The sequence below is a fragment of the Monodon monoceros genome, unplaced genomic scaffold (assembly GCF_005190385.1).
Source record: "Monodon monoceros isolate NGI ecotype Baffin Bay Population unplaced genomic scaffold, NGI_Narwhal_1 Super_Scaffold_6, whole genome shotgun sequence".
Classification (NCBI taxonomy): Eukaryota; Metazoa; Chordata; class Mammalia; order Artiodactyla; family Monodontidae; genus Monodon; species Monodon monoceros.
The window spans coordinates 58,935,650-58,957,026 of NW_021703783.1; the positions used below are offsets into that span (position 1 = coordinate 58,935,650).

At 44.0% G+C, this 21,377-nt stretch overlaps 1 protein-coding gene across 2 annotated transcripts in view; it reads right to left on the bottom strand.

Moving 5' to 3' along the window:
* Positions 1 to 6,297: 6,297 nt before the first annotated feature.
* Positions 6,298 to 21,377, bottom strand: part of BBS10 (Bardet-Biedl syndrome 10) — a 46,100-nt gene continuing 31,020 nt past the window's right edge. For both annotated transcript variants that reach the window (XR_003790995.1, XM_029204219.1), the window contains exon 5: positions 6,298 to 6,345. The gene's annotated coding sequence lies outside the window, so the exon portion shown is untranslated. The remainder of the gene's footprint in view (positions 6,346 to 21,377) is intronic.

Consider the following 21,377-nt stretch of genomic DNA (forward strand, 5'->3'; position numbering starts at 1 on the left):
GGCTGACTGAGGCAGTAAGAGATGTAAACGCAGTAGATATTGCATTTGGAAGCAAGGAATCCAAATAAATCCCAACTTCCTCTCCACTTGTGTTTCTCTCTTCACTTTGGGAAGTGAATCAAAGATGCTGATGACATCGGCACTGCCAAACATACGTCAGATCTTAACACATACTCTGTAATAGAGGTCACCCTTTTTTTTTTTTTTTTGCGGTACGCGGGCCTCTCGCTGTTGTAGCCTCTCCCGTTGCGGAGCACAGGCTCTGGACGCACAGGCTCAGCGGCCATGGCTCACGGGCCCAGCCGCTCCGCGGCATGTGGGATCCTCGCGGACCGGGGCACGAAACTGTGTGCCTTGCATCGGCAGGCGGACTCCCAACCACTGCGCCACCAGGGAAGCCCGAGGTCACCCTTTAATAGGGAAGAACAACCCTACAAAATATTTATTCTCATCCCCGTTTCTGAATTAAAATCTTGACCTGATGTGCTTGGCTGCTTGCGTTGTTTTCAGAAGAGTCTAGACTGGAAGTCTACTTATATTGCATATTAGAGCACTAGCAAAACCTATCTCCCTTCATAGGCCATATCCTTATGGCCTAGGTTCATCTTCATATCCATTACTTGACCCATCTTAATGAAAGGCTCTGAATGAGTCTGGGAGAAAGTTCATTCTGATATGTAGTCTCATAGGTGTTCACACTCAGACCTATTCTCAAGTCTCATTGGAAACTCACTGGTAACATGCAAAGTCATTTGTTGATTGAAATACTATCACTGATTAGCCACTGTGATTAATAATTAGTACTATCACCAGTTAGTGACATACTACCACTGATGCTCTTTTGTCAAGTATCTCATGATAATAGTCTGAAACACCACCCTCTATACAGTTAATACAAAATCCATTTTTGGTATTTATGCAAGTGAAGGCTTAACACCTTCCACAAATTACAAGTTCAAAAAAGAAATGCTTTAATTTCAGCTCTTTACCTAGATGCAAAAAAAATTGCCAGAATTTGCTTAAGCTTAATTCAATATTGTTAAACCCGTTTTACAGATGAGGAAGGTGTACAGATGAGACACAAAGAGGTACCATAAAATGCTCAAGGCCACATAAACAGTAAAGCTAGCATTTGAACTTAGAGAATTTGCTGACAGAAACTATGTTCTCAACTATTATGTAAAACTACCTCTCACTAATACCCTCCCTTCCCAAGGCCCTAAGGCCTTCCACGATCTGGCCTAATACACCTCTCTGGTCTCATTTACTCCCATGCTCACTCTACTCCAGTCACACTGGCCTCCTTGCTGTTCCTTGAATATTTCTAATACACTCCCACCTCAGGGCCTTTGAAACTACTGCTTTCCTCCACTTGCAATCCTCTGTCCCCAAGTAGCCTTGTGGCTCTCCTCCTCACTTCATTTGGTGTCTATTCAAATGTTACCTCAACAAAGCAGCCTTCCCTGGACTCCCTTTTCATAAATGAATCCCCTTTGCCCCCTGCCTCTTCACTCTCTATTATTTTAATCTGCATTACGTACCTTCAGAGCACTTACTAAATATTACATAGTTACCTGTTTATTTATTGTCTATCTTCCCCAGTCAGAATGTAAGCTCACAGGGCAGAGAATTTGATTATTGTGTTCACTGCTGTGTTACTGGCTCCTAGAATGGGCCTGGCGCATACTAAACACTCAACAGATATTTGCTGAGTGAAAGAATAAAGGAAGGAAAGACAGAACGGAGGAAACCTAAGCAATTCATTAAGATTACGATGCTGGCCGTGTAATCAGTTAAGTATTTCTAACCTCAGTCATGCCACCATATGATGTTCATGATATTCTCACATGTAACTCAAAAGATTTCTTCGTGTCATCTCCCAAAGCAAATGAGGATTCTAGCTCTAACTTTCAAAGTGCCTGGGAATGGGGATAATACAAATTAGTTCCTTGATTATCATGGTATTCACAAACTCTAATATTTATTAAGCACTTAATAGGGTCCAGACACTGAATTAAGCACTCTACATGGCTTATTTCATTTTATTGTCACAACAGTGCTTTTGATTGTTAGTATTGAAGTTTGTGCAGTGTTTACATGTGTAAGCCCTGGGGTCAGCCTACCCAGATATAAATCATGGATCCACCACTGACTTGCTGTTTGGCTTTTTTATCATCAGTAAGAGGACATAATACAATATTAACTGTACATAACTATTAGGGTTGCCTTGAGGCTTACGTGAGATCACTCAGGTGAAGCACTTGGCATAGATTCTGGCACGTAGCAAACATTCCAACATCTTAGCTATTACTATCCCCCATCTTCCAGATCAGGAAACCAAGGCTGAAAGCAGTTAAGTAATTTGCCCAAGGTCACAAACAGCTAAGAAGTTGCACTGGGATTTAAACCTGGCTCTGTTTAACAGCAAAGATTTTTTTTTTTTGACAAACCATCTTTTCTGCCTCTTAGTCTAGCTCTGTGTTCGAAGGGCCCCAGTGAAGTACGTGAAGTGTAGAAAACTTTATGAACTAACTTGACTAACATTCTCTTTTAACGTATTAGAGGTAAATGTTTGAGAACTTACACAGGGCATTATTATGTGTTTGTAAGTATTGATAGAACTAGGCTGAGTGATGGTGACCTTGAGAGCTGTCTAGAAAACGTTGATCACGACTGATTGACTAGTTAACATGAAAAGGAAAATAATGCTTCTAGAAGAAAATTTAGGAGACTACCCTTATGATTTGGGACTAGGCAAAGATTTCTTGAGACACACTAACTGTAAATAAAATGACGAATTGGACTATATAAAATTAGGAATTTCTTTTCACCAAAAGACACCATGGAGAGAATGAAAAGAGAAGCCACAGAGTGGGAGAAGATATTTGCAATACTCACAACTGACAAAGGATTGTTATCCAGAATATGTAACCCTAAAAACCATTATGAAAAAGCCAGGTGACTCAATAGAAAAGTGAGGAATAGACGTAGAGAGGTAACCCACAAAAAGTGTCATCGCAATGGCCAATAAACCGATGTTTATTTGTTTTTACATCTACCAAGCATGTGGCATTCTCAACTAACAACCAAGGATCTGAAAATCCAGAAAAGACAAGTGTGGTGTGGATGCTGACAGAGAACAGAGTGTAAATAAGACAGGATTCGTGTCTACAGGGATTACTTCATTAAAATACACAACATAATAAAGTGCAAGGCATCCTGCGTAAAGCTAAGATTTAAAGCTCAGGGTGGTAGCACAGCTTAATTCTGAATAAAAGGAACAAGGAGGCTTCAGAGGAGGTGACACTGAACTGTGCCCTGATGGATGCTCAAATGTGTGGGTTGATAAAGTGTCCTTCCCCACTTGAAGGCACCTTGCAGGTGGCACTGTTGACAGTAGAGGGAGAAGGAGGACAACTGGAGCAAGTCTGAGCAATTCTCCCATAGTGGCGCCATTTCAAGGATTGGTAAGACGTGGGACTAAAACAACAGAGCTCACTTTGCAAGCACTCAAAGAGAAAAGTGTTCAAAAGGCAGTTTCTCTTTCATTAACTTACTCCATCCACCAGTGGAAGAGACCCTGCCCCTGTTCTGGTTCCTACTCTCTGCAACTCTCTGCCCAATTTCTAGCCAGGCTTCAGCTTGCAGGCCCCTGAAATAGAGATTCCTCTCGGTTATTCCACATTTTCTTCAGCGGTCAGGTCTGATCTGATATCCCTACAACCCGTTTGGGTTTCACGTCTACATCTTTAGTGAAGTCACTTTTGTAGGTCGTCAGCCTTTAGCCTCTGGAAGCTTCAGGACAGGTAGAATGCGCACTATTTCAGCTAACTTACCCTGGGTGTGGGACACAAAGTCCTGCTCCTTTAAAAGGTTTCCAGTGTTAGGCTTCCAGAAATAATCAAAATACTGTCAACTGGTCGGCAAGAATTTCAAAGCAGCCCTTTTATCTGTGGTGCAAAGGCACTGAGGCTGGCCTCCTTTGCTGTCAGTCATTCCAGTTTAAGGCACAATAGCTTTACTGTTCTTCTCCAGAAAACAGTGAAACCCTCCTGGAGCCATCTGATAAAGGGATTTTGGAAGAAAAAATTGGATGACTTTCCAGTGAAAATAAATCATTTCCAAGTGGGCCTTAAATGAAATTGCAGGGACACCGTCCTTCCCATAGAACCAAGCACAAGTATGGATACTCACTGTCATGTTTCACTCCAATTCATTTGGTTGTAAGGATTTGGGTAGATTATTTTACTCTTTTGGTATTTCTTTTTGGGGGGAGTTTTTATAAATTGTCTATAAACAACAACAACTCCCTTACCTAAAATTTCCTTATAGTCTTATGTAGGGCAGTTGGAAGCAGGGGAGAACTATAAGACTTAACAAAGATTTGAACTGAACTCCTGAGGAAAAAGGAAAACTGAAAAAGTTAGTGGCTTTAAGCTCAACAAACTTCCAAAGCCAATTAGAAAACACCACGTGGGAAATATTAGTGGATGGCTACAATACTAACAGTAGAGTGAGCAGCGATTCAGACTTAAACCACCAGGCTGTGTGCACAGTCTTTAGATGTGTGGTTTTCAAACTGTGTTCCATGGAGGCCTATCGTTTTCCTAGTGTTCCATAGAGACAGAGGTGTCTCAGGGGTAGGGGTACTGAACTCAGCCATCAGCCCTGAGTTCAGTACCCCTGATTCTGAGCCCTGATGACCCACTTCAACCACCATGGTGTGGGCTTGTATCTGTTTACATACTGGTGTTCCCTGTAAGAGCTGTTTGGAAAAAATATCTATATATAAATATATAAATATATAAATAAATAACTAAATAACTAAATATATATATATATATATATATATATGTTCAAGAGAAGGGGAGTGGGGAGAAGAGTTTGGAAATCATTATTATGGATCATTTCCCTTAGCTTCTTCTAAGAGTCTCTCAAATGAATCCCTAGCAATTCAGTCCAGTGCCCCTTAAACTGTGAGCACCACCCTTAGACATGGGCAAGCAGGGCACGTTGTCACAAAGTGGGCCTCAGGTTTTAGAGGGCTTTCCTCAAAAATTTCTAAATCCCAAGGCTTCCCTGGTGGCACAGTGGTTGAGAGTCCGCCTGCCAATGGAGGGGACACGGGTTCGAGCCCTGGTCTGGGAGGATCCCACATGCCGTGGAGCAACTAAGCCCGTGTGCCACAACTACTGAGCCTGTGCTCTAGAGCCCGCGAGCCACAACTACTGAAGCCCGCGCGCCTAGAGCCTGTGCTCCGCAACAAGAAAGGCCGCCGCAATGAGAGGCCCGCGCGCTGCAGCAAAGAGTGGCCCCTGCTCCCTGCAGCTGGAGAGAGGCTGCGCGCAGCAACGAAGACCCAACACAGCAAAAAATAAATAATTTTTTTTTTCTTTTTTTGCGGTACGCGGGCCTCTCACTGTTGCGGCCTCTCCCGTTGCGGAGCACAGGCTCCGGACGCGCAGGCTCAGCGGCCATGGCTCACGGGCCCAGCCGCTCTGTGGCATGTGAGATCTTCCCGGACCGGGGCACGAATCCGTGTCCCCTGCATCGGCAGGCGGACTCTCAACCACTGCGCCACCAGGAAGTCCTAAAATAAATAAATTAAAAAAACACACTTCTAAGTCCCCTTCAGTGCCTGGGACTGGCTGGGTCCAGCAGTGCCATCCAGGCAAGTTACTTCCTAGCCCGCATGGTTCCTGGTCCCTGTTTCTCCTCTTCAGAGTGCTCTCTGAAACTCTACCTGGTATGGGTGGTCAACCAGTTGTCCTAAGGAACTCTGGAGCTTGCCCCTATGGGGTTTTTCTGGGATCACATGACCAAGCCCCAGTTCCAGGAGTGCAGACTGACAAGCAGATTGTTCCTAGTGGCCAATGCAGTATTTATTTCACAAGATAGTTTAAGATTGGGTTGTCAGAGTAGTGCTGACATTCTGATTTGGGGTTACTGACACTCACAAAAGACATAAGAAAAAATCAGGGCTTTGGACAACTGATAGTCCACTGCCCATCATTGGACCTGAGCTGCATCTGCGGGCCTGTGCATTGGCTCGAGTGTCCATGCTCCAACTACAGTGACATCTCTGGTCTCAAGCAGCCAAGGGTATTGACAGTGGTAGCAGGAGTCCTTTACCTCTAACCTTTGCTGCTGGCACCCAGGGCAGTCATCCCACTTTTTTGCAGGCGACATACCACATACCAGGGAGTCCTCAGGAGCGACCCCACCTGTCTTGTCCGAGGCCTTTGAGATCATTGCTGTGCAGCAGCAGCAGGCCTTCTGATCAATGCCCTTTCTTTCCTCTGATTGATATGGTGACATCGTGCTCTCCCAGATAGGTCTTAAGGCCTGCCAGATGAGGGATGGACATTCCTTGAGTAAATGGATCTGTGCTCTTCCCCTTAGATCCACAGGCTCCTCCTCTCCCATCCTCACTGAAGGTGATGGTGTGGAAGTTCAGGGTGTGTTCAATGTTAAAAGAGGACATTCTAGGAATGCAGTGATTATGGCCTAAAGAGTTTAAAAGAAGTCGTGGTTGGAATATGAGCTATTTTACATTTAAGGTATAAAATCCTGAACAATAAATTTAACATGAGCGGAAAATGAATTATTGTTCACATTTTCCTGCATCCCCTGGAAAAGACTTGCGTCTGTGATCATGATCAATGATAATGATCTCTGAGAGAATAACAACCTCCGAGAGGATCACTGGAAACCAGTATGACAGGCAGCATGATGGATGTTGCCACATCAGGAGTAATGATACAACCAGTGCGAAATAACTGATTTTAGGGAACTGCAGGAGCAAAAAGATCTATATCGTTTCTACAGAAATAGCTTGTGAAAGCCACGACATTTGAGTAATAACTGTGTTGCTACCTTTTTCTTGCAGTGGAAGATATAAATTAGCTGGGAACAGCATATTTAACAAGAAAGAGCATGAAGAGATATTTCCTGGACCTCAACAGGAACGGATGGGACCTGGATATTACAAAGAATCTTTCATTCACTGATCGGATAGAAGACAATTATGAGTATCTCTACTCCACCCATTTTCTAAATCGTCAGTTAATCATCTTTCATGGGCCCACGAACTTTGCATCTTCCAAACTGCCAAAGAGTGCTCTTTCTAAAACGCAAACCTAATCAAGTTTTTCCAGCTTACAACCCTTCAATATCTAGGGAACCAAACTGAAATTTTTTGGCTTGGCACATAATTTCCTTCATAATTTGTCTCTTAGCCTCATCTTCTGTAATACCCCAATAGCTACTCTATGTTCTAATCACACAACTGGCAATTTTCACAATCCTCAGTGCTCTTAAATGTTCTATCCTTTCTTGGGATTCCTTTACCATTAACTGTCTTCCTAAATGATTCCTACATGTCTGGCAAGACCCACTCAGGCTTTCACCACCACCTCCCTGACGTCTCCTTTCCCCCCACCTCTCCCAGGCTGAAGGAAAGCAAGGGGCCAGTGTAGCTAGAGAGAAGTGGGGGAGGGAGGGAGAGAGGATGAGTTGAGGTCAGAGGGTGTGGGGTACAGTTCCCAGAGCTCCTCAGAGGATTTTATTCAGAGACAGATGTGAAGCCATCAGATGCCCGCCCCCCAGTGAATTGCACCTCCCAATATTCACATCCTTAAGAAGTCCCTTCCCATTCTAAATGTAGGCTGGCTGTACGATTCAGTTTAACACAACAAGGCCGAAGTGACAGTGTGCCAGTTCTGAGCTTAAGTCACCAGAAAGCATGGAAGCTTTTGCTTTTGTGCTTTGGAAATCCCTAGGCACCGTGTAAGACATTCAGCTACCTGCTGGAGAGACCATGTGAGCAGGCCATATGAAAATTGGAGAGACCGGAGACTGTATGGTGAGAGGAAGAGACCCAGCCATCAGTAGGCCAGCTGAGTCCATCTTCCAGGTGTCCCTGCCAAGGAACCAGACATGTGAATGAAGCATCTTGGATATTCTAGCCCCATCCACAGACGTGTGAAGGTCCCATGAGACATTCACTTGAGCCCCAGTCAATCTATACACGCATGATAAAACAACAAAAAGGTTATACCAAGCCACTAAATTAACTGATAACTGAACCGGGACTCAACAGGTGAGAACGGGTCTTGGCATCAAGTATTGATGACAAGATGTTGGGTGCGGGATGTGCGGCAAGTGTCACTAGCAAGCCCCACATCTGGCATCATGAAGCAGAACTCTTGGACCCAATGGGCACGCAAGGTGCAATCCTAGGCATCCAGCAAGACTGCACCCACACTTGTTGTTGGCCTAGCCATACTTTCCCACTCCCTATCATGCTCACCCCATCAATCCCACACTTGACGGAGAGAGGTGAGGCATCAAACAAGTTCAGTGTGACATCTACCCAAAGCTGTGTCAGACGGTAAGGCAAGGCGACCATCCAGCTGGCAAGAAGCTGAGGACAGGAAGCCGATACCCAATTATATGGTATAACAGAAATGGCTAAGCTGATTACCAGTTAGTCCTTTGCTCTTCTGGTCAAGGGCACAGATTCTATCCCAGCTAATTTGGCTCTATTCCATGGCCACTGGCTAAACCTTTGATCCCAGCAAGCTGTCCAAATTGGACTCCCTCCATTAGTCTTGGAAAAAATAGGACAAGACACCATATTATTTTGTTTTGTTTTTTATAAATTTATTTATTTATTTTTGGCTGCATTGGGTCTTCGTTGCTGCGTGCAGCTTCCTCTAGTTGAGGCGAGTGGGGGTTACTCTTTGTTGCGGTGCGTGGGCTTCTCATTGTGGTGGCTTCTCTTGTAGAGCTCGGGCTCTAGGCATGTGGGCTTCAGTAGTTGTGGCACATGGGCTCAGTAGTTGTGGCTCACGGGCTCTAGAGCGCAGGCTCAGTAGTTGTGGCGCATGGGCTTAGTTGCTTCACAGCATGTGGGATCTTCCCGGACCAGGGCTCGAACCCATGTCCCCTGCATTGGCAGGCGTATTCTTAAGCACTGCACCAGCAGGGAAGCCCAAGACACCATGTTTAACTCAGGTTTTCTCAGGAAAATGCTGTGTTGTGAGTCCATATTACAGTAGCATCATCAGAAAAATAACTGGGTTCTACAATTCATCCACTCATCTCCTTCCTTCCTACATCCCAGCCTAAAGCTGTTCCTCTTTGAATTCCCTGTATCTATTAATGGGATCACCAGTCTTCACCCAGGCCCTCAGGTTTAAACTTTGACATTATTTTGAAGTCTCTCTTCTTTCCACCTACTACACCCAATCTACATCTTGGTATCACTTCTGCACAACCCTTAGCTCACTCTTTTTATTCCCATAGTCCTAGTTTAGGTCTACGTAACTTACGTGAAGGGTTCCAGGAACTTCTTAACTGGTATTGCAACTTCTACTTTTTCCTTCCCTCCAATCCATCTTTTATATGTTTGCAAGAATAATCTTCCTAAAGTCTGTTCTGAGCATGTCATTTTTCAGCTCACAATCCATCAATGATTCTCTAATTCCTGCAACAGGGCTGCAAACTCAAACACCTTCAAATGATTTAAATGTAAGATGTGACTGAATGTTCAGGATGACAGGGAGCCGTGGAGGCTTGCTGCCAGGTGCAGAGAATGGATCCTGCTAAAGACATTTACATTCCATATTTTTAGAACTACTGCTCTGACCAAACGAACCACAAAATTCCACAAAATAAAGGGCAGACTCTTTAGTCTGATATTTGAAGCTTTCCATGACTAGATTCCAACCTACTCTTCCAGCCCCAGAGCATTACTGTCAGTGTGTAGTTCAGAGATGGTACATATATGGCACATGGCCATTATTCTTCCGATCCTGGTCCATGGTACATATTGCCACTGATCATGGTCCTCTTTCCTGCTGGGCTCAGATTCAGGCTCAGGATCCTCCTTAACACAACACTCCAGAGAGCAACTATGAGCCAGGAGGGCTTAGTGTGCCAGTTAAAACCTATATGCCATTGTGTGCAACTCATGTCTGATCAATTCCAGCTCTGGATGAATCCCCTTGTTCACTGTACCGTACTTATTATGCAGACTAGACAATTTGAGAATTTTGAAATAAACAGCTTGTTTAGCTGTTTTTCACTGGCCCACACTCTGGGTTACCTCAGAGGCTGATATGCTCTAGGCTCAATCCCATTTTAGGTGAGCTGCCCACTGGTTACTACAGGTCATGGCAGGAGACTGGTTCTGATCCTGGTAGTTTGCTCTAGACAGAGGTTTAGATGAGGACCCCATCTTAGCAAAGCAGATTTCTTAGAAAGTCTCCCATCCCCATGCCCCACTTCTAGCCTTGCAGTGGCAGTTGATCTCAGAGACCCCATCACTGCTGATACTGCTGTTTCAGCTGGACTTACAGCAAAGCTGGTCCACAGGATTTTGTCTGTTCATAGGTCATTTGTTAATGTTGTGTCTATAGATTCAGTCTCCCTAGAAGCATCATAATCTAGGTTGCCCATTGGATTTAGATCAGTGGTATGTGTGGCTTGTGGGAGATGTTTATGGGACAGTGTCCATACAGAGTCCAAGATTTCCCCAATGAAAAGCTTATTCTATTCTGTAACCCTTGCTTCTATGACTTGGGGTCTGCTTCCCCTTCTCCTATTTAATGGGGCCTCCCCATTCCAAAGAGCCCAATTTCCCTCTTTGTTTGACAAGATGTTTATACTTTCTTCTAAAGCAACTGACTTTATTCTTTGTCCTAAAGGAGAAAGTAAGACAGATGCTAGTAATATCACACAGACTAACTCAAAAACCCAAGGGAGGAAAAGTAGGAGAACAATTTATTTTACAACATACTTAATGGAGCTAGTCTGTCTTCATTTATGATCCTCTTGAGAGGCCTTCAGCCTGGTACCTGCTGTAGTGGACATCACACATATCGTGCTCTAACAACAGGCTTAGAAATAGCAAAATTGGACATGAAAAAGGAGTCCTGCCTCACATGTCACCCTAAATGTTACTCTGCTTGCCCATATGGGCTAATATGCCTCCTGCAAAGCCTTAAAATTATTAGGTCCCTGGGGCAACTACAGCTCACAATGAGGCAGGTTTGAGGGTGAATGTGTAGGGTGGTCAAATTGCAACGGGGAGCCAGGACCCCCATTCTCCCCATGGCCTTAACCCACTGAGTGTCTTATGCTCTTCAAAGTTCCTGTTTTATTCTTTTCTTTTGTTTGTTTTTTACTTAGGAATAAACTCTGATATGGATTGAATGTTTGCATCACCCCCGCCCCCTCCCCTGTCCATATGTTGACGCCCTGATCCTCAATGCGGTAGTAATTGGAGGTGGGGCCTTTGAGAGGTATTAGGTCATGTGGGTGGAGCTCTCAGGAATGGGATTAGTGCCCTTACAAGAAGAGACACGAGAGAGATGACCCCTCTTTCTGCCATGTGAGGACACAGTACGAAGACAACCACCTGCAAGGCAGGAGGAGTTGCCCTTATGAGACACTGAATCTGCTGGCACCTTCACCTTGGACTTCCCAGCCTTCAGAACTGTGAGAAATAAATGCCTGCTGCTTATAAGCCACTCAAACTACGGCAACTTTTTTTTTTTTTTTTTTTTGCAGTATGCAGGCCTCTTACTGCTGTTGCCTCTCCCGCTGCGGAGCACAGGCTCCAGACACGCAGGCTCAGCAGCCATGGCTCACGGGCACAGCCGCTCTGTGGCATGTGGGATCTTCCCGGACCGGGGCACGAACCCGTGTCCCCTGCATCGGCAGGCGGATTCTCAACCACTGTGCCACCAGGGAAGCCCTACAGCAACTTTTATAGCAGCCTGAGCTGACTAAGACAAACTCCCACAAGAATTAGTTATATTTGAAGAGAAGGAAAAGAGGTAAAATCCATGCTAAGGACCACCTGCCAAAGTATCTCTCCCTGGGAGAGTGATTATTTCCATCTATCCCACCTGTACAAAAGGTGGAAGGAGGCGATCCGTGGTGAGGATTCCAACCCCACAATGCCTCCTGGAGCAGGGATTTGTCAAAGTTGGGGTTTTATCATTAATAAAGACAAAGGTGCTGTAACGGTGGGGTGGGGGTTTCTGGAGAAGGCAGAACTTGATGACCCCTAGGAAAATGAACCCTCATAACCACTCATGTTTCACCAAAAGCTTGTCCACCACTGAGAATTCGCCTCAACTGTGACGAAAGGGTCGGTCCAGGCCTGGGTAGCTAGGCCTCCCATCTGATCCCTGCCCCAGCTCAGGGGACATACACTGTCCCCCGGGCCTGGGGCCAGGTGGAGAGTGTCCTTCAGCCTTGAGGTCTCCAGTGCACATGGAGTTGCATTTTATGAAAACTCATGGAGGATTTAAAAATAATTTTTTTTTTATTAACCATTTTACCAGTTTAATAGAGACAGTCACTTTTTTGTGGAGAGGAAAATATAATTTTACCAGCAATCCCACTACTGGGCATATACCCTGAGAAAACCAGAATTCAAAAAGAGTCATGTACCAAAATGTTCATTGCAGCTCTGTTTACAATAGCCCGGAGATGGAAACAACCTAAGTGTCCATCATCAGATGAATGGATAAAGAAGATGTGGCACATATATACAATGGAATATTACTCACCCATAAAAAGAAATGAAATTGAGCTATTTGTAATGAGGTGGATGGACCTAGAGTCTGTCATACAGAGTGAAGTAAGTCAGAAAGAGAAAGACAAATACCGTATGCTAACACATATATATGGAATTTAAGAAAAAAAAATGTCATGAAGAACCTAGGGGTAAGACAGGAATAAAGACAGACCTACTAGAGAATGGACTTGAGGATATGGGGAAGGGGAAGGGGAAGCGCTGACAAAGTGAGAGAGTGGCATGGACATATATACACTACCAAACGTAAGGTAGGTAGCTAGTGGGAAGCAGCTGCATAGCACAGGGAGATCAGCTCGGTGCTTTGTGACCACCTAGAGGGGTGGGATAGGGACGGTGGGAGGGAGGGAGATGCAAGAGGGAAGAGATATGGGAACATATGTATATGTATAACTGATTCACTTTGTTATAAAGCAGAAACTAACACACCATTGTAAAGCAATTATACTCCAATAAAGATGTAAAAAAAATATATATATATATATATATAATTTTACCAAAAGAGGACACTTTGTCATCCTTACTCCCACCTAGCCACCCCCACAACTCTTTGATCATCAACGGGGTGACTCCACCCAGTGAGGAGTCATGCCTGAAATAGCCTCCCAGCTGAGAATCTGCGGGCTAAGGATGATGCCAGTGCTGGTAAGGGGTGACAGGGACCTGTGACATGTAACAGAATGTTTTGCGAAACAACGAACTAGTAACTGTGCTGGAAAACTAACAAAATTATGTCCCTCTCCTAACCGTCCTAAGGATTTTAGGGTTTTTTCGTAGTTAAAATTTTATTAGGAAATAGGAATACTCAGGAAGACTGAAAAAAATCACAAGATATGATGAAGAATTAATTAGGAAAAAGCAGACAGAGAAGGCCATGACAAATAATAGCATATACAACTTCTCTCATGGTACCAATAGTCAATCTCCTGATACTTCTAGTTTTCTCAAAGCCATGTTTTATTTCTATCATTGTTCAATTTATTTCTTGGCAAATATTTAGGTGTTTTACTCATTGCCTTATATAAAGTTAACAGTACATCTCCTGTGTTCTGTCTTGTCTTTTTTTTCCTAGATGCTGCTTTAAATGGCAGGCCAGGGTGTAGGGTGTTTGATGTTTTCTGAGTTACCAGGAGTTCTGGGCTGTAAATAAATCATGAATGTACCACATCATTCATGAATTATACATTTTTGCTTGTGCTTTCTATAGAACACTATGCATCAAAATCGAATCCAAAGTACTGAAATTTTAGGTGGTTTAGATCATTAAAATAGCTGGTTATTCAGCCTTGCAAAAAGGTTTTTTAAGAAAAAATCTATGTCTACATAAAAATTCTTACCAGCTGGAAAAAGCACAGCGTCACTACGCTTACCAACACCACGGTGATGCATTAGGTCACAGAGAACATGAAGGGGTTTAAAGACACAGAGTCCTAATGTCATGCGGTATATATTTCAATTTTTTTTTTTTTTTGCGCGGTACGCGGACCTCTCACTGCTCTGGCCTCTCCCGTTGCGGAGCACAGGCTCCGGACGCGCAGGCTCAGCGGCCATGGCTCACGGGCCCAGTTGCTCCGCGGCATGTGGGATCTTCCCAGACCGGGGCACGAACCTGTGTCCCCTGCATCAGCAGGCGGACTCCCAACCACTGCGCCACCAGGGAAGCCCTTCAATTTTTTAAATTAAAAATAGTACTTTCCATAATGTGCATCCTTTTAAGTCTTTGGGCTTGCAGCCCAATTACACGGCTAATACGATATTTTCTCCTCTTTCACAAACGGAGCACAGTCTGTCCCCAACTTACTAAGAACCCAACTTAGAAGTTCCAAAGCTTCATTCAGAGGTTGTTTGGTTGGAACAGATTAAACACATTTTCCCAGAGAAAGAAGATGAGTGGTTCTGTCCCCATGCAAGCTCACAACCTGCTAACTCACAAGATACCAGCAATATGGACCTAACGATAATCTAGAAAGTGATCAACAGATAGAAACATATTTCTATGGAAAACTGTGTTCAGTTATTCAACTTGAGATAGGAAGAACAGATTTCCTGTCATTCCTCCTTTGTTCCTGCCTTCCTTAGCTGTTATGTCATAGACCTGAGGCTGTTCCACCCAGGCCGGGGCTGGGAAGAGTGGCAAAATGGCAAAAAGAGGGTCAGTATATATGGGTGCACCCATGTGGAGGGTTGATTCTTAATTCTAGGGCTCTTTGAATTCAAATTATGTTTCATGTGTGTTTCATGCATGTGTGCACGTACCAATGTGTGTTTTCTAGAAAGATAGTCTGTTCCTTTTGTTAGATTCTTAGAAGGATCTCAGATCCTCAGGCTCAAAAAGAAAAAAGAAAAAAATTAAGAATCACTACTCTAGCAGATATAAACAAAGAATGGAATGAGATTTCTTGTCAGCATTATTCCTCCATCCTAGGTAATCTCCCAAGACATTTAGAATAAGTGAAAAGGCTGGTAAATAACTCCTTCCCTGAGTACCCAAGTGCACTCCATCCTCACTCCCAGCAAACCTGGGTGTCCCAGAAACCTTCCCCCAGCTCCACTCCTCCAGGTCCAATTACATAAATAATTAATTCCTGGCCCAGTAGGGGACCTCCAGGGACCACTGTCTGTTCTCATTGGCTCGTGCCTTGGACACACCTGTGGTTAAATATTTTAATATCAACCCTGGCTCTCCCACTCACTCACCATACTGACTTGGGGATAAACTGCTTTACTTAACAGCTTCAGTTTCCTTCTTGGTGAAATGAGGGATGCAAATACCACCTAGCTTGCTGATATGATAGAGACTGTAAATTAAGAGTAAGGGCTCCATAAAGATGAGGTACCATCACCTCCTCATTATTTAGTGGTTATTATTATTATTGACATGCTCTAGAAAATACTTCACTGACTGAGAGGTGAAAACTAATGACCTTAATCTACTAACTCAAAAATTCTGTGACTCTATGGCAGACAAATTTCCATGCCTCTGATATCAGAAATTGATGTGCCATCAGCGATTCCCTGCAGAAGGAAACATTCTCTGTAACCTATGCTTTTCCATTGCTAATAATTTCATATGCATTTGCACCTTAGGCAGGGTTGGCCAATTAGAAGACTCATGAATACTGTCCGTGCTCCAAGAGTGCAGGTTTGGGAATACCCTGATTGTGTCCAGATGGTTTTGGCTATTCTATGGAATGATCTAGCTGATGAACTATGTCATCAGCATTGAAACAAGAAATTTTCAGCCGGGAAAAAGAGAACTCAAATCCTTCTTTCCATAGCTTTGTAATTTGCATACCCCAATCTGGGGGCTTCTATAGAAAACTGGAATGATCTTGTCCTCCAGTGCACTCTGTATGTTTGGCAATGTCCCCACTGCCGCGACTCCCATGCACTGCTGCCGGCAGCATTCCTGCATCAGCATCTACGTTTCCTGATGGAACAACTGCCTCCATTTAGGTGCCCTGTTTCTTATATAATTGCTCCAAATAAATTCTATATAATTCCATATCCAGTAAGCTCTAATTACCTTTCACAGCCTAAGTAAGGACCCTAGACAAACTCCCTCCTCCCTTGTGACAGGGTTCAACGTATTAACACCTTGACATATCATCTATTTTTTTTTATCATCTATTTTTAAGCTGAAGGAATTTGAGATATGGCATGTGCAAGAAAGATTTTTGACCTTCCCTTGAAGCAGGACATAAAACCCTACATGAGAGGTGCCCTCCCTAAACCCAGAGGAAAGGAACATCCTTATCTCTAAGACACTAAGTGGAATCTGAACGAACAGGCCTTGCTGTTTCCCCAAGTTTATTACATTTATTAGCTCATACCTTTTTTATCCTGTCACATTTTCCCACCACTCTCCTGTCTTCATGAAACCTAGCATAAAAAGCAAATGTGAGGGTGTGTGAGAAAGAGAAGAGTGAGCTTGCAACTGCGTGAGGCACCTTGCATGAGAACAATAGAAACTGACTGTGTGTGAGAGATGAAGACAGAAACAGAAAGAAAGAAGGAAGAACGGAAGGGAAGAGACATAATTTCTATAGTATCTAGCATTAGAATAGAAGAAGCAGGCCATAACATTAGAGTGAGGCCCACACCCAGTCTTGGGGCTCTGTGTTCCTTTGCCCTGCAGGGTTTCAGCTGGTGAAGGCTGAAGTACAATGCCATCTGGGCAGTAAGCCTGGACTCAGGTCTGTGGGGACGTCCTGGAATGCTCTCACTAGGCTTCAATGCCAGAAGGGCAGCTTGGTGAGCAAATGCTTCTTTCACGGGATCACAAGAGATTGGTCCATGAGAATGATGCCAACAAGCTGATTTGGGAAGGCTCCAATTTTTTATGTGGACAGGCCCCCCCCTCCCACACACACACTTGGGGTAGCTTACCCATTAGTTCTGCTCTTCCATGATCATGTTATTCCCATGAAAGAAGGCAGGCAGAGCAAAGTCTATCTCACTAGTGGGGAAGGAATCACTGAAATAAAGGGATCATACTTCCCAGAAGATGTTGTAGGACTTGGAAACTGTATCTCAAGTTTGGGGCCAAAAGTATTCTTAAATTTTGCAGATGTGCAGTACATCTTAGATTAACCTTGTTCAGAGTGTAACTCATTCAGAGAGAGACATGAGAGACAAACTGCAAAACTTCCCTAAAAAATGGAAACTTAAAGACTCTGGTTAACTGAACACAACTATGATCTCAATGAATAAGAATGGCAAAGTAGAACACAAAAGAAAATGGAAAAAAAAAGAGAAAAAGAATCAGGGACTAGTAGGGGACAAAGCACACCTGTATTTTGGGAAGACAGATTGTCAGGGAGGAGAGGAAGTTGAAACTGGGGGCTTTGGTGGTTCTGCTTCAAGACGATGAATAGCCCCGAGTCTGACGCCTCTTCAGAGTGTCTGTGCCAACGAGGACAGTAGAGCCTACAGGGAGTCTCAAACTTGAGAGGTAGGTGGCTTATGGAAAATGTAAATTCTAGGGTCCCAAGACTGTGGTCCTGATTTGTAGTCTTATGTGGGATCCAGGCATCTGCATTTAAACAGGCTCTCCAAGCTGATTCTGATATAGATGGTCCATAGGTCATGTTCCAGGAAACACAGACAAAGTTAAGATTCTTTTTTAATGATTAAAAGAAAAACAAGTTACAAATGCAAACACAAGCACTTCCTCCAGGTCACAAGGTGAAATTCCAGGCCCTTTCAGGGCCTGTCTCTGGGTCCTACCCCAACTGTCCACCCATCCCTGTGACCTCTCCTTTTATGGGCTCCCCAAGCCTACGAGCTGCTTGGATGGTAAGGAAGGCTCTGCCTGAATCTGAAGACTATTTTCTCTCATGCAAAAGGTTTTTCTAGCACACTGTGTTACTATTTTTTTCCATGGAGGGGTAGGAAATCAGCGAATGTGATGGTCATTTTTCTAGGTTCAGAAAGGCAGAAACCAGTGGACCAGTACTTGAATATAAGAAGCAGCTTAATTTTTGCACAAGAACTGCAACTTTTAAAAAACATTAAAAGAAAAAGTTCCCCAAGCAGTTGAAATGTAATTACTTATACCAACATTTTCCATGTAGTAAATTAAAATGATCAAGAAAAGGTCTACCATAATTGATAAAGAAAGGCTATTCAAGAGGCTGCAGGACACCCAAATGGCCCCTTTTCAATCCTAAGGGGATGGGAGACAGACAACCTGCCTAATCCAACTGGTGCTCAGAATGTGTTTATAAGGATGAAGCCATTTCCTTTTTTTGTCAAGTCATTTTCTTTAATTACTATTTTGCATTTATATACCCAAAGAAATGAATGGGTCTGAAGGTTATTTAATTCAACAGGTATTTCTGTTGCCTCAGAATTGCAGCTGAAATCCAAAGCTGAGACCGATAGCTAAGGAGTACTACAAGTTCTAAAAAGAGTGACGTTGGACACAGCTATTCAGGATTTGTTAAGAGTGACCAAATGTGATCTTGTGGCCCTTAGCCTAATACCCACCTCCGGCTTGTCTAAGAGAAGGCTAGGGATTTGTTGGAGGAAAGAGGCTTTCTGTAAATAGATCTGTCAGGAGAATGGGCTCTGGAATATTCCTCTACCTCCAGTCAGGTGAAGGAAGCAGTCAGAGAACCTCTCAGAGTCAAGAGTGTGATGTCTGCCACAAAGGGAAAGGGACAGCTCACCTAGTCCCCAGCTAGATGCTCAATGAGTTGCCCCAGTTCTCCTACCAGAGCCGAGAACCTACATGTGACTACAGGAGTTTGGATGTGTGCCTGATGAAGACAGAGGTGGCCCCTGTTGGCCTCTGATGGCAGGGCAAGGAGAGTGACCTGATCTCCTAGGTTTCAGTGGGAGCAAGGGGGCAGGGGACAAGTGAGGAAAGACTGAATGCTATTTTCTAGAGGGCCAAGTGGATACTAGGAAAAGCAGCTGAGCAGAAGAGCTGAGTGGGAACTACCCAAAGAGTGCCTTACACGCAGCAGAGGACAGAGCAGAGTGGAATTATGGAAGTGGGCATGGGGCGTGTCCTTCAAAGAGCTGACAAACGTTCCTCACGAGAAAACTGAGCCAGCACTTGGGCTTTTTTCCACGAGAGAAAAGGCATTCAACAGCCAAGAGAGATACTCAAACAGCACTGGAGAAATAATATTTTGCTCCTTTTCCTATCATCCTTCTTCCCCTCCACCCTTTGCTCCAAATGTGGATGAGTCAATAGCATCTTGGGGAGGACATGAAGCAAGGACAGATCACAGTCCCCTCCCTAAATCCAGGGTTCTGAGCATAGGCTGGGCATGGGCAGGGGAAAGGGAAGAAGCTTTGAACTAGATGAAGAGAGCAGAAGTTTGTTTTTTTTTAAATAAATTATTTATTTATTTTTGGCTGTGTTGGGTCTTCATTGCTGCGCATGGGCTTTCTCTAGTTGCTGCGAGAAGGGGCTACTCTTCATCGCGGTGCGTGGACTTCTCATTGCAGTGGCCTCTCGTTGCAGAGCACAGGCTCTAGAGCACAGGCTCAGTAATTGTGGTGCACGGGCTTAGTTGCTCCGTGGCATGTGGGATCCTCCCGGACCAGGGCTCAAACCTGTGTCCCCTGCACTGGCAGGAGGATTCTTAACCACTGTACCACCAGGGAAGTCCCAGAGAGCAGAAGTTTGACATTAGATTGATCTGGATTTCCTAATTACTGAAATAATAGTGTCCTAATACTTGGAAGTGACAGGTAAAGCTAAGGGATCTGCCTGAGGTATTGTCCAAAGGCAGAGAAAGGAGAACCAATAGGATGTTTGATGGTAGTAAGAGAGGAAAAACAAGACAAAGAAAAAAATGGACATTTCCTGATTGAATTTTCTTGAGTCCTGCCTATTTATTAAGCCAGATACCTTTGAAATGTGCACAGGCTATAAAGGATAGAAACATGAGTAAGACTACTGCTGTCACCAGAAAACTTGGACAAGTGCGGCTGGATTCCTTATTGAGATAAGAACTTGTGTTTGCTCTCCGTGACTTTGCAGCCTCCCCCAGGCTAAAAGGAGTGCTCCTTTGCTTCAGGGAGGTTTGTGTTTCAGGGCAGAAAGCAGAAATACAGGAAGGCAATCTGTCCTTCTGTCTTTTGTAAAGGTGGTATGACTTGTGAAAATATTCAGTAACCATTAAGGAGAGGCAGAACAAAAGGAGTGTCTTTGAGGGTCAAGAGAGGGGAAGAATATCCCTCAAGTGGAAAGGAAATAGAATTCAGCTGGATCCATAGGTAGCAGGAGACTGCCGCTCCTTCCAACAGCACCATAAGTGGGAGGACAGAGCTTAGAGGGGAAGAGTAGACCATGGAGAGAGGGTATGTCCCAGCCAGCAGGCTCCATTCAAGGAATAGTGAAGACTTGGATAATGAAAGCAAATGATGAGCTCAGTGGGATACCATGTGAGCTTCATAAATTCTCGTTCATACCTAGGGAAGACTGAGGTATGCTCATCTGTTAATCTGGAGGTATTGGGACTTGGAGTCAGATATAATATGATCTTTGAATTGCCATTTATTGATCATCAGTATTTGGAGTTGTAAATTCATATCCGCTACATGAGAAAAAAAAAGAAATCAACCTGTAAGTATCTAGATAAATGCCACAAGAGAGGTATATGATAAGAGGCTGAGAAAAGATCCCTCAAGGAAGGGGTCACCAGCAAGTTACTTTATGGAGCAGATAAGATTTGAAATAAGCCTTGGATGATATGTAGGATTCAAATGACAGTAGAGGCAAAGGGATGAAGATGGAAACGTCAGAGGGAAATAGTGTGTAGAAGCACTTTACTGCAGTTATCCATAGAAGATGCTACATAGGGAGACCAGGGATGAGAAATGGAATTGGGTGGGGCCTGAATGGGAATCTGAGGATTTGTATTTATTTTGGCAGCAACAGGGATTTTCAGAGCTGAGCTTTAGAAAAAAATCAATGTGGCAGAGAGATATGGGGTGGATAGAAGGAGAAAGCGATCGAGATGGGATGGGAAACAGGAGGTTATTGCTGAAATCCAAGCGAGAGGTCATGACGGCCCGTGGCACAGCAGATGGCAGTAACCTTCACTTATAGGAAGGGCTGTGTAAGATATTGAGGATGTAGATCTTAGACCTGCATGGGTGTGAGACAAAAGATTTCTAAGCGTCAAGCCCAGCTGATAGGAAAAATCATAATGCCATGGTAGAACTGGGAAATAGTAGAAGAGAGGTAATTTACAATTGACAAGTTCTGAACTGGAGTTTAACCTGAAAACTGAATTTACAA